Raw genomic sequence first — 10,555 nt, 5'->3', positions numbered from 1 at the left:
AGATATCATAATTCATGAATTTAGTTGGGTGTTAATTAGTGAAGTTATCTTTTAAAGCATTTTTATCATTTTTACTATAAAAAGTATGATGGTTTTGTAGATCTTCTTGGGTTGATTTTCACTCTCCAAATATAAGTTTGTAAAGATATGGAAAGAGCGATATACTTAGAAGTGAACTTTTCTTAAGGAAAAATATATGGTGTATAGAGGGTTCTCAAAAGAGAAAGATAAATTTATTTGTAGCTTTTCTATTAGTATTGGTAGTAAGTAGTCTACCATCAATCAATCTAAAAAGCTCCCATATAATTAATAGGTAATCATTAACCTCTTTGCAAGATTTTTATAGATATAAATTGGAATATAATTCTTCATCTAAATATTTAACATCACAGACATCATCTTTTAACTATACTTTATGCATGGAACCAATAGAGACATCATCCTTTAACTAGACTTTATGCATGGTACCAATAGATACATGAAGAAAACTAGAAGTAAATCCTAATGGAAAGTGTATAAGATAGTTAAGATTAGCAATACTGGGAGAAGCATAGGAGAAAGAAAAAGATGTAGTAGAATGAATAAGAGATTTAATGTTAGAAATATATCCAATGGTTAAAAGAAGGGAGATGTAGGTTCAAAAAGAAATATAAATAAGCTACTTTAAATTTGTAATAAATAACCTAAATAGTATATTTCTAGATTTACTCTTGTATATTCATTTTAATGAACTTATATTTATACTACATGCATATTTTTAAGTGAAAAATAATAACAACTAAATAGTTTTTGGATAACACTTTGTAATTTACATATATAATATAAGAATATTATTTGTTATTTTTGACAAAAACAAATTGTATATATCATAAAAATAAAATCACTTTAGAATGAATTAAATAAATGATTGAAAAATTAAATTATCGAAATTAAAAAATTAAAATTAAATCTATTTTATTAAAAAGATTAATACATAAATAAACAAAAATTTAAAAATATTTTAATAAAAAAAATATGTAAAATTCAAAACCATTTAACTTTGAACTAAATACTATATTCTTTCCATGGGTATGAACGAATTATTTGTGAAGAAAAGTTCAGCATTTACCATGCCATCATTTGAATGCGAAAGAAATATTCAAATTATAATACGTTAATAATTGAGAAAAATTAACATGTTTGAAGAATTATTCAATAAAATTTGAGGCTACTTCCAAATTAGAAGTTGTGGGCGATTCTATATTTGAGGTTATTTCCAAATTAGAAGTTGTGGGCGATTCTATTGAGAAGATAGCCGACTCAATATAATTGGAGGTTACTTCCGATTAGAAATTGTTAGCCACTCTATTGAGAAGATAGTCGGTTTTCTAGAGAAAAGGTGTTTTTTTTTAATAGATAGAAGGTATATCTGTGACTTATTAATTTAAGTGGTATATATTTTATCTTATGTCACGACTCTACTACGGTACAAAAAAGAAATTTACATATCATTCACTACAATGCGTACACCCGGCACCACATAACGCCACATCACGAGATGTCCTTGGGTAACCATTTCGGGTTGCATGAACTGTGGTTAAATATTTTAAGTGATCGGAGATATTTTCCAATGGAATGGTTGATTATTTGCATTAAATCACCGTGTCATTGGTTTCTCCTATGCTTTGCACCTGGCTTGCTCCTTATCCATTTTCTACTCCAACATGTGATATGGCGTGGCAACGTACCCTCGGCTGTCGAGCTGCTCGGTCTTCACCCATCTCCAACGGTGAGGATTATCAGACCCGGATTTGAGGGTTGAGAATTACCTGGGGTTTTTGAGTGCATCATTTAGGCCGACTCGAAAACTCATACTGTCCATTTGCCTCAGTGCCAGTTCTAGTTTGGGCTCCGTCTCTCCTCGCGCCGGGGTTCCCCTGTAAGTTGTCCATCTGAGACCCTGGCTCGCTGCACAGGAGATATCCAGCCAGCTCATCCGGAATTTTGCATACAGGTAAGGTTATTTGTTTTGATTTCAGTTTATGCCGACTCCGTTCCTCCTTGCAGGTTTGTATAGTTAAGTTTATGACTGTAAATGTTCTTCTGTTTGTCTGATGTTTGAAGGAGGTCGTTGCAGTTTGAAGTGTCTTCTACTACGGGAAATGGCAAGGCTCTCAGGATTTCATTTCCCCGCGCCGTTCACCAGGTAAGTTTCATACTTCTGAGGCGTGGTTTCCTTGATGAAGGTTAGAAAGTATTATTGCTTGCTAGTTGCCCGCTCCAGGGTTTATATATCCTATTTCTTGCTTGTTTCTAGATTTAATGGCGTTTGTCAGAGTACCCAGAACAAGGTACCTTTGGAATCTTCTCAGGTTAAATGGGATTGCTGTCCCCGAATAGCCCTGGCAAAGGCTTGGCACACCTTCAGGCTTTAACGCCTTCGGCTAGCTCCGTTCGTTCATATTGATTGTAAACAGTTTGTTTTTGATTCGTGGGTTATTCAAGGGAGTACCCGAGTACCCTGGGTTTCTCGATTACACTAGTTAGAGTACGGTTTTATTCCAGAATTAATGTAAAGCTTTTCGAGTCCAACATAAATATTTGACTGCTATATAATTGTTCGAGCCGAGCTCGTTATGGCTTCTGTTCAGTTTCCTTTCTGTAAAACTGTATTATTCTCCTGGTAATATAATACTTCTGTATTCTTATAATTAAATTCGTTTACTGGATTCAGTTCATGTGGGAATGTTTTGATAATGTAGTCCTAAGCGTGATGCTGAGAGCCTTGGCTCCATTCACACAAGATTTTAAAGCTAGGACTGCTCCACTTGATTATTATGAAAGTTTTGATGCGTATTTATTTGAGTATGCTATCGCTTATATTTATTACAATGTGGTTGATTTTCATTTTGCTTATGGTTCGAACTGTTCCTACGTCTCTAGATATGAAACTTTACATGCTTTGTCCTATTTCCAAGATGTTTCCATTACTCGAGCTTCCCAGCGTTTCTTGTTGTCTGAGAATCCTGTCACTATAAATGGAAAGAGGTGATTTATTTGCATCAGTTTATTTTCTGGAATTTATGTCGAAGTTGCTGTAATTTTTTTCCCTTTTTAATTATAAGGGTTTCTAACAGTTATGCGATTCCAGTGTTGGTCCCTATCACACCACATCCGATGGGTTTTATCTTGTTGACTCCTAGTTTTTCTATTCCGCACTATATGCAAATCGAAAAGCTTAGAGGCTATTTTCCCCTTACAGGCTTCCCGATAGTTACCCGTATCATAGTTTTGCATTTCTTTTTTATTTTTGGGAGATCACCATGGAGTTCCCTGGTTCAGATAATTTCCTCTATCTCTTGTTTCATGACTGTCCGGCTTGCCATTACCATGGCTACCACGTTCCTAGAGAAAACTTTTCGATTACAGTGAACCGTCTGTCCTACGGGTTCTTTCTTTAGCATCTCTGTTGCAATTAGAAAGGTCTATCCTTTTGTTTTTGTTTTTTTTTAGAAAAAGAAATATACCAAATAGTAGTGTTTTTGTACACAAAATTCTAAGTACAGAAAACAGTGAGAAGGTCAAGTTTTCTTAACAGACATCTACTGTTCACAACTGTAATCTTTCCATTTGGCAATAAATAATATGAAATGCATAAGAATTAATGAGACAAATTTCTTCCAGAGGTTTCTTTACTTACCTGGACCTTCCGAGTTGTAAGTGCTCCACGAAAATTCACCTGGATTCTTTGCTTCCTCTTGACCACCCAACCATGAGATTCGTCTTTCGAGACCAGAATCTCCCCCCTAGCTCTCTTGCAGGCCTACAACCCTCAGCAAGACACACGCACCTTGTGCTTGGCTATCTGGTCATCACCAGACTTAGCCAGTTGTTTTTTTTTCCTTTTTCTCTGCCTGTCTCTACAACGCAGATTTTTGTCCCTCTCCCTTCTTTTCTCTGGAAGCCTTTCCAGTTAGGGAAGGTGGTTTCATTGCAGTTTCAACAACTGTCTTTTTTCCCAACTTCCCTTTCGGAAGTTGCCAGCTTTTCAAGAAATATTTCTTACATATATATATTTTAAAGCACACAATAATAATAACAATACTACTAATTTTTCAAATAGTCAACAATGTCATACTTAATTCTGTCTTTTACCATAGCGAAAAATAATTTTTTTACATTCTCCGGGGACATCACATCTCCCCCTCCTGAGATTGGACATCGTCCCGATGTCTGATGTTCATAAACAGCTCTGGGTAAGCCTTTTTCATGAGCTCTTCATCTTCCCAAGTGCCCTCATTAGGCCCAAAGCGCTGCCACTGCACTTTAACTTGGGTAATAGCTCGCTTCCGCAGCTGTACTTCTCTCTAGTCGACGATGCTCAGTGGCTCGACCAAGACTTCTCCTTCCGATTCGACCTACAACCAACAATATTCCAAATCAATTTCTTTTAAAGTAAAATTTTAATCCGGTCTACTGGAATTAATCCTCACCTGCCATTTGATCACATGTTTAGGGTCATAAACGTATTTTTTTAATACAGAGACATGGAAGACATTGTGGACCCGGATGTGACTTGGCAGGGCGAGCTAGTAAGCCACTGGCCCAATTCTTGCCAAGACCTGGAATGGTCCACAATATCGGGGTGCCAACTTGGCACACCCGCTCCATTGCAGTGTACTCTTTCTGGCTTGGATCCTCACATAAACATGGTCACCGACTTGGTATTCTTTGAACCTCCTCTTCTGGTCAACAAAGCTCCTTTGCCTATCATGAGCAAACTTTAAATTAGCGCGTACCCTTTTCACCATATCCTCCATTTCCTTGAGCATTTCTGGGCCTAACCTTAATTTGTCTTCAGGTCCACCCCAACTTGAGGGTGTGCGGCATTTCCGTCCGTACAGGACCTCAATCGGACTCATCCGTAATGAGGTATGATACCCGTTATTGTATGCAAATTCAACTAAGTGCAAATACTCTTCCCACTGCGTTGGTTGCTGCGTTACATAGGCTCTTAACATGTCCTCTACCACCTGGTTCACTCGCTCTGTTTGTCCGTCGATCTGGGGGTGGTATGTTGTACTGAAATTCCGCTGTGTCCCCAATTCTGCAAATAATGTCTTCCAGAAGGCTAACGTGAATTTCACGTCACGATATGAAATTATCGTTTTCGGGAGTCCATGCAATTTAAACACATTCTGCATGAAGATATGGGCAATCTGTACAACCCTGTAGGTGGATTGCACAAGTATAAAATGTGCTGCTTTACTCAACTTGTCTACCACCACCATAATAGAATCGTTATTCTTCTTTGTTCTAGGCAACTCTGTTATGAAATCCATAGAAATTATTTCCTATTTCCATTCCGAAATGGGTAAGGGTTGTAATAGCCCTACTGGATGTTGATGCTCTGCTTTAATTTGTTGGCACTCCAAACACCGTGCTAAATACCTGCTACATTCTTCTTCATACCTGGCCAATAGTACTCTTTTTGAAGCGCAGTGATCATTTTATGATACCCTGGGTGTCCAGCATAATGACTGATGTGAAATTCATCCAAAATCAGATTTTTAAGACTGCTTTGAATAGGTACATATAGCCTCTTTTTATAATACAGCATTCCAGCATTATCTACTTCATATCTTTGTTGATTCTTCTCGCTGGTAGACTACTGTACTTGTTGTTTTATTTGCTGGTATTCAGCATCTTGTTTTGCTATCCTTTTTATCATTTCCTCGAAGGGACTTTTCCATTCACTAAAGGAAATTTCGTACAAACATTGTACCTTCGACTTAAGGCGTCAACCACCCGATTTTCTCTCCCTTTCAAGTGTTTAATATCGAAGTCAAACCCACTTAAGAAATATGCCCAACATGCTTGCCTCGCCTTTAAAGTGGGCTAGCTAAAATAATTGGTCAGACTGTGGTGATCTGTCAGTAATAAAAATTTCCTCCCCATGAGATAATGTCGCCACATCTTCAAAGCGTGTATGATGGCTGCCAACTCTAAGTCATAAGCAGAATACTTCTGCTCATGCTCCTTTAATTTCCTTGATTCATAAGCAATTACTTTTCCTTCTTACATCAACACACCTCCCACGTCTTCCTTGCTTGCGTCAGTGCACACCACATAGTCCTTATTAGGATCAGCTATACTCAAAATGGGTGTTGTGGTGAGTAGATGCTTAAGCTGCTCAAAGCTTCTTTGACATTCTGGGGTCCATTTGAATGCTCTTCCATTTTTCTGTAAGGAGGTGATAGGATACGCCACTCTTGAGAAACCTTCCACAAATCGTCTGTAATAACCGGCTAATCCCATAAAGGACCTGATGTCTGCCACATCCTTTGGTACGGGCCATTCCATTATGGTCCTTATCTTCTCAGGGTCCACCGCGATCCCTTCTTTTGTGATTATATGGCCTAAATACTGTATTTCTTCCTTGAAGAAATCGCACTTGCTGAACTTAGCATACAACTGGTGTTCTCGGAGGGTTTGTAGCACCAATCTGAGGTGCTCCTTGTGCTCTTCCCTAGTGCGGGAGTATATCAGTATATCATCGATGAATATTAGTACAAATCTGTCCAAATATCGATGAAATACGTTGTTCATTAAGCACATGAAAGTTGCAGGGGTGTTGGTTAACCCAAAGGGTAGCACCACAAACTCGTAATGCCCATACCTTGTTCTAAAAGCTGTTTTAGCTATGTCTTCCTCCTTAATCCTGATCTGGTGGTAACCTGATCGCAAATCGATCTTGGAGAACACTGTTGCACCTTTCACTTGATCGAAAAGTTCGTCAATCCGAGGTAAAGGATATTTGTTTTTGATTGTCAGCTTGTTCAGCTGACGATAATCGATACACATGCGAAGGGTTCCGTCTTTTTTCTTGACGAATAACACTGGGGCTCCCCACGGGGATACACTGGGGCGAATATAGTTTTTGTCCAATAGTTCCTGTAGCTACATTTTTAACTCTGTCAACTCAGGTACACTCATTCTATAGGGTGCTCGAGATACCGGTGCTGCCCCTGGTATCAATTCAATGGTAAAGTCTATATCCCTCTTAGGCGGCAGTCCGGGAATCTCTTCTAGAAACACATCCGCAAATTCTTGTATTACAGGGATGTTATCCAACGTGGCTGTTTTATCCTTCGAATCAGCATAGCCCACCTGGATGGCATAAATCTGACACCCCTTCCTGATGCATTTTGCTAACTGGGATGCAGTTATTGGCCGAACCTGCACTGGCCGTTTAATTCCTTGCATCTCTTGCCTCTCTCCAAATTCATCCCTATAATAAATAGTCTTTGTTTTGCAGTTCACCAATGACCAATGCTTTTCTAACCAGTCCATACCGATCAGAACATCATATGAACCAAGGGGGAGCACGTTTAAATCTGCCACTACTGGCTACCCTGCTATTGTTAAAGGGTAGTTATTGACTTTTGCCATCACTCGCCTCTTGGCCTCTGTAGCCAGTTGTACTAGCCACGGACTCTTGAATTTAACAGGTTGCAGTTTACAATGTTCTACTACCTTTGGACTAATATAACTTAATGTGGTTCCAGTATCAATTAAAAGAGCTACAGTAAGGTCTGAAATTTTACCTTCAAATTCTACCATGGTCAGCTGGTACTCCACCTGACGATCGTCCAGGGCTGCATTAATCCTTGGTACGCTACGTCCCACATCGCCAACTGTCGATGCTTCATGGAATTGGGATAACTGATTGGTTACCTTTCGCTGCAGACAGTTTTTGACATAGTGAGGCCCTCCACAACCCCAACACTGTACTGGGGTCTTGTTGTCCCATCACTGTCCAATCTTGCAGGCTGCTCGCTGACTCTGGACTCACTGGTTAGCTTGGATTTGAATGAGCCTCTCTGTATAGTTCTGTTGTTCTGCCCCTTGCCAATTCCCTTGCTTCCACCACTGCGATTTCCTTTACTGTTTCCAGTTGTCTTATTACCTCTTTTCTCATTCCATCTTTTACTTGATGCTTCTCCTTTCTATTTATTCTGTTGGTAACAGATCCTGGCTTTACGGATAGCTTCATCCATCGTCTTTGGATTGTCAAACTCAATCATTTCCTGCATATACAAGGGTAAACTACTAACAAATCTTTGTACCTTAGCTTTATCTTCTCTAATATAAGGCACATAGCGAAGCAAGGAAGTAAAACGGGTGATAAATTCGTCCATGGTCTGCTGTCACAACTGCAAGTCGTGGAATTCCCTTGCCTTTTCGTCATAGAAACGCTCGGTCAAATATCTTTCTTTGAAGTACCTTTGAAATTTCTCCCAGGTTATGGTCTGTTCGCTTACTCCCTTTACGATCTTGACTTCTTCCCACCATAGGGTTGCTTTCCCTTGTAATTGGAAGATGGCTAATCGTGCCTTCAGGTTATGATCGTATTTATACAGCTGGAAGTATTTTTTCATGTTTATTAACCATGCCTCAGCTGCTTCCTCCTGTTCCTCGTCAAAGTGCGGAGGTTTAATCTTTCAAAATTCTCCCTACAACTCTATCCGTTGCCTTTTTGAGGTCTGTTGTTCAGATGCATTATCAGATCGTTCCTCCCTCTCCTCTGACCCTTCAGGTTCTGTATGATGGTTCTGCTCTTCCGACATCCTCTGCTGTTCTGCACTGGGATTAGCTGGTGGCTGGTTATGTCTGTCAGATAGGATTTTTAGAATCCTTTCCTGTTCCATCGTTAATCATGTATTATCCTCTCGTAATCGAGCCATTTCATTTTTTAGTTCCTGTACTGTCTCTAATATTGCAAGGTTCGTGTTTTGTGTCTCCTCTCCAAGTTGTACCCATAACTCTGGGTTATCCCCAGGGTTTGTTGCAAGTCCTTGGCCTGCTACAGATCTATGCGGACCGCTGCCAGCCCTTCGCATACTTACTATCTTTTGTCTCTTTGTTGTTTCCCCTTGTCTCAGCCTAAAAATGGAACCAGAAGAGGAGTTAGCATATTAACTATTTTCTTGTAAATATAAATAAAATTGCGACTTCAAAATTGTAGTGATTTTGCTTTGTTTGTTTCCACTCATTTTTTGTTCAATTTGTTTTGGTGTTGTCCCAGAGGTCACAGTATTGAAACTTGGCTCTGATACCAATTTGTCATGACTCTACTACGGTATTAAAAAAAAATTACATATCATTCACTACAATGCGTACACCCGGCACCACATAGCGCCACATCACGAGATGTCCTTGGGTAACCATTTCCGGTTGCATGAACTGTGGTTAAATATTTCAGGTGATCAGAGATATTTTCCAATGGAATGGTTGATTGTTTGCATTAAATCACTGTGTCACCGGTTCCTCCTATGCTTTACACCTGGCTTGCTCCTTATCCATTTTCTGCTCCAATATGTGATATGGCGTGGCAACGTACCCTCGGCTGTCGAGCTCCTCGGTTTTCGCCCATCTCCAACGGTGAGGATTATCGGACCCGGATTTGAGAGTTGAGAATTACCTGGGGTTTTTGAGTGAATCATTTACGCCGACTCAAAAACTCATACTGTCCATTTGCCTCGGCGCCAGTTCCAGTTTGGGCTCCGTCTCTCCTCGCGCCGGGGTTCACCTGTAAGTTGTCCATCCGAGACCTTGGCTCGCTACACAGGAGATATCTAGCCAGCTCATCTGGAATTTTGCATACAGGTAAGGTTATTTGTTTTGATTTCAGTTTACGCCGACTCCGTTCCTCCTTGCAGGTTTGTATAGTTAAGTTTATGACTATAAATGTTCTTCTGTTTGTCTGATGTTTGAAGGAGGTCATTAAGTTTGAAGTGTCTTCTACTATGGGAAATGGCAAGGCTCTCAGGATTTCATTTCCCCGCGCCGTTCACCAGGTAAGTTTCATACTTCTGAGGCGTGGTTTCCTTGATGAAGGTCAGAAAGTATTATTGCTTGCTAGTTGCCCGCTCCAGGGTTTATATATCCTATTTCTTGCTTGTTTCCAAATTTAATGGCGTTTGCCAGAGTACCCAGAACAGGGTACCTTTGGAACCTTCTCAGAGGTTAAATGGGATTGTTGTCCCCGAACAGCCCTGGCAAAGGCTTGGCACACCTTCAGGCTTTAACGCCTTCGGCTAGCTCTGTTCATTCATATTGATTGTAAACAGTTTGTTTTTGATTCGTGGGTTATTTAAGGGAGTACCCGAGTACCCTGGGTTTCCCGATTGCACTAGTTAGAGTACAGTTTTATTCCAGAATTAATGTAAAGGTTTTCGAGTCCAACATAAATATTTGACTGCTATATAATTGTTAGAGTCGAGCTTGTTATGGCTTCTATTCAGTTTCCTTTCTGTAAAACTGCATTATTCGCCCGGTAATATAATACCTTTGTATTCTTATAATTAAATTCGTTTACTGGATTCAGTTCATGTGGGAATGTTTTGATAATGCATTCCTAAGCGTGATGATGAGAGCCTTGGCTCCATTCACACAAGATTTTAAAGTTAGGACTGCTCCACTTGATTATTATGAAAGTTTTGATGCATATTTATTTGAGTATGCTATCGCTTATATTTATTAGAATGTGGTCGATTTTCATTTTGCTTATGGT

The 10,555-nt window shown here is 39.5% G+C and overlaps 1 long non-coding RNA gene across 3 annotated transcripts; it reads left to right on the top strand.

The window, feature by feature from the left end:
- Window positions 1-1,647: 1,647 nt before the first annotated feature.
- On the top strand, window positions 1,648-10,261 carry LOC149230835 (uncharacterized). 3 transcript variants are annotated; one of them, XR_016247399.1, is made up of 3 exons: window positions 1,648-1,993; window positions 2,117-2,185; window positions 9,951-10,261. It is a non-coding gene; the product is annotated as an uncharacterized LOC149230835 (long non-coding RNA). The 3 variants fall into 3 exon arrangements; XR_016247398.1 differs by having other exon boundaries at window positions 1,650-1,993; window positions 2,104-2,185; window positions 9,951-10,254; XR_016247400.1 differs by lacking the exon at window positions 9,951-10,261 and adding an exon at window positions 2,297-2,695 and having other exon boundaries at window positions 1,669-1,993; window positions 2,104-2,185.
- The last annotated feature ends 294 nt before the right edge of the window (window positions 10,262-10,555 follow it).

Source organism: Pinus tabuliformis, chromosome J, assembly GCF_031772625.1.
Source record: "Pinus tabuliformis cultivar Carrire ecotype Pingquan chromosome J, CPIR1, whole genome shotgun sequence".
Classification (NCBI taxonomy): Eukaryota; Viridiplantae; Streptophyta; class Pinopsida; order Pinales; family Pinaceae; genus Pinus; species Pinus tabuliformis.
The sequence above is the reverse complement of the archived record's forward strand: the minus strand, read 5'-3'. Positions and strand labels throughout refer to the sequence as shown.